We start from the raw sequence: 3,708 nt of genomic DNA on the forward strand, positions 1-3,708 counted from the left end.
AAGAAAATAAAACACAGGAGATAAAGTTCCTAAGTCAGTGTCATGTAATTATAAACTAGCAGAACTGGGACTCAAACCCGTATCCATCTGAGTATAAAACTCACTTCCATATACACAAAAGCATGTATGTCAGCACAGCAATATGATCCTCAGGCTCATTATGGAGGAGATGGTGGTTTCTGTTTGTTGTCGTTAATGTACAAATGCACTCATGAACAGCAACAGGACAAGGATTAAATGTTGGTAGATTTATGTGACCCAGGATATTTCTCTTTTTTTTTTTTTTTTGAGACAGAATTTCGCTCTTATTGCCTAGGCTGGAGTGCAATGGCACGATCTCGGCTCACTGCAATCTCCACCTCCCGGGTTCAAGTGATTCTCCTGCCTCAGCCTTGCGAGTAGCTGGGATTGCAGGCATGCACCACCACGCCTGGCTAATTTTGTATTTTTAGTAGAGACAGGGTTTCGCCATGTTGGTCAGGCTGGTCTCGAATTCGTGATCTCGGGTGATCCTCCTATCTCAGCCTCCCAAAGTGCTGGGATTACAGGTGTGAGCCGCCATGCCTGACCGGGTACCAGGTATTTTTCTTTTAAGTATACCCGTGCCTTTTAATCTTTGGGTGTGGGAGGGTCACAAAACCAACCACTGAGAATCTGGTGAAACTACAAATCTTTTCTCCAGAAAAAGTTCACACTCAATTTTAAGGAATTTATGTACCCAGGTAAATAACACATTCAATAAATGTTACTGAACTCCACTTAGTCCTAAGGTTCTAATAATTTGTATGATCTTCTTTTATTTTTATTTCCAGACAGAATCTCACTCTGTTGCCCAGAATGGAGTGCAGTGTCATGATCACGGTTCATCGCAGCCTCGACCTCCTGGCTTAAGCAATACTCCCGCCTCAGCCTCCCAAGTAGCTAGGACCACGGATGCATGCACCACAACACTGGGCTAATTTTATTATTCTTATTTTTTGTAGAGACAGGGTTTTGCTATATTGCCCAGGCTGGTATTGAACTCCTAGGCTCAAATGAGCCACCCACCTTAGCCTCCCAAAGTGCTGGGATTACAGGTTTGAGCCACCATACTGAGCCATTTGCATGATCTTAAAGCAGCTCTCTATGCATTTCATTCTTCCAGACAATTGGTTCACACAATCTTCCTCATGACTTCTCTTAACAGATTCATCTGTTCAAATCATTCCCAATTCTGGGCTTTCTTCAAGGTGTCAGAAGCCCTTACCACTGTGTCATTCTCACAGGCTTCCACCCAAGTTCAAATATGACAGAACCTCTAGCCTCACGCAGTATCTGCCATCACGTGTTTGCTTTATGGGAAAACATCACTTTGTGCCTGGTTTGTCCATGAACATTACTGTCCATTCACTCAGTTAAATTTAACAATTTAAGCCGGGAGCAGTGGCTAACGCCTGTAATCCCAGCACTTTGGGGAGCCAAGGCAGGCAGATCACGAGGTCAGGAATTCAAGACCAGCCTGACTAACATGGTGAAACTTTGTCTCTACTATAGATACAAAAATTACTGGGCATGGTTGCAGGTGCCTACTCGGAGGCTAGGGCAGGAGAATCGCTTAAACATGGGAGGAGGAGGTTGCAGTGAGCTGAGATCGAGCCATTGTACTCCAGCCTGGGCAACTTTGTCTACAAAAAAAAAAAAAAAAAACAAATTTAGCAACTTAATGTAATGCATATTTCCAGGCTTGTAGGTTAAAAATAGTCAAAATAGACATCACCTAAAACCATAGGCTCGATTTCATTCTCATCTATACTGTAGGAAATCCAACCATCCAACAAATTCCTCCTAAATGGTGCCACGTAGCTCTACTGGGTGCCTCTAATGTATCCTTGAAGCCACTTTCCATATACCTCACTCAGCATTTATATCTGCTGCCAGAGCCTCTAAAGCGACCACAATGTTGCAAGACCTGATATCCTCGCTGCTTTTATTCCATAAGCCCCTGTGTCCACCACCTGATCCAACTGCATCGAAAAGGAAACATATCCTGCCACTGGATGGAAATAAAACTGCATAAAAGCAAGCTTTTATGACTGCAATAGTGCAGTCATTTCTGCCTTGCAAGAGGCCACAGTCCATACACAATTCATATCAACAGGCAGAGAAATTTATTCACTGCTTCCATCTACTGCAAACAAACATTGGTGGAGGCGAGAGGAAAAAGAAGACTGAAATTTCAAAGACACAGCTCCTCTATGTTGCTCAATTGTGTGATACAGAGAGTAGATGGTATATTGTTTTCACAGAGATATTCAAGGGAGACGTCAGCTGTAAGACCAAAGACCTGAAGAACTAAGAGAGGGCAGATAATTTAAACCAGTGGCAATTGAAATACAGAGAGTAGGTGTCTTGCTTTAGGTTTTACAAAAAGCCGTGTAGGCAGGTTGCCCGGGAGGCGTTGCCAGGAAACAGAAGTGAGGGGGTGGGTAAAGTGAGAGACAGGAAAATGAGAGAAGCCAAGAAGGATTTTTGTTTTTCTGTTTTTTTAAATCAAATGTTATCTTGTTAATTGACAAATAATAATTGTATACATTCATGGGGTACATAGTGATGTTGCAATACATATGTATAGTGATCAGATCAGGGGAATTAGCATACTCATCATCTCAAACATTTATCATTCATTTGTGTTGGGAACATTCAATATCTTCCTTCTCACTATTGAAATAACATAATACATTATTGTTCATTACAACCACCCTACAGTGGTATATGTTAATGAGAAGACTGCTGGTGCTGGGGCTCTCCGCAGAGCTCTGTAGAACATGCTACACAGGCCGGGTGCAGTGGCTCAGCCTGTAATCCCAGTATTTTGGGAGGTCGAGGTGGAGATCAGGAGTCCAACACCAGCCTGGCCAACATGGCGAAACCCCATCTCTATTAAAGATACAAAAATTAGCCAGGTGTAGTGGTGTGTGCCTGTAATCCCAGCTACTCAGGAGGCTGAGTCTGGAGAATCGCTTGAGCCCAGGAGGTAGAGGTTGCAGTGAGTGGAGGTCGTGCCATTGCACTCAAGCCTGGGCAACAAGAGCGAAACTTCATCTCAAAAAAAAAAAGGAACATGCTACACAAACTCCCAATGGTAAGACTGGGAAGCTAGGGTATTTATCTACCTACATATGCTCCCCATCAGCTGCAGGTTGGTACTGGGGCATAAAACCCCCTGTCCCGGGTCTGGGATACCTCAGAGAGGGCAGATGGCTTTGTGGTGAGATAGGCTCTCCAGGGGAGGTTGAGCAGTGCTGTAATGTGATACCATTTCTGGGTTCTAAACATTCAATCAAGGCTGGGCACGGTGGCTCACGCCTGTAATCCCAGAACTTTGGGAGGCCAAGGCAGGAGGATCACGAGGTCAGGAGTTCAAGACCAGCCTGGCCAACATAGTGAAATCCTGTCTCTACTAAAAGTGCAAAAATTAGCTGGACATGGTGTCGCGTGCCTGTAATTCCAGCCTGACCAATATGGTGAAACCCTGTCTCCACTAAAAATATAAAATTAGCTGGGCATGGTAGTGGGTGCCTGTAATCCCAGTTACTTGGGAGGCTAAGGCAGGAGAATTGCTTGAACCTGGGGGATGGAGGTTGCACTGAGCCAAGATCGTGCCACTGCACTCCAGCCTGGGTGACAGAGCAAGACTCCATCTCAAAAAAGAAAGAAGGAAGGAAGGAA

Source organism: Sapajus apella, unplaced genomic scaffold (genome assembly GCF_009761245.1).
Source record: "Sapajus apella isolate SASKATOON/1434 unplaced genomic scaffold, GSC_monkey_1.0 scaffold10, whole genome shotgun sequence".
Taxonomy (NCBI): domain Eukaryota; kingdom Metazoa; phylum Chordata; class Mammalia; order Primates; family Cebidae; genus Sapajus; species Sapajus apella.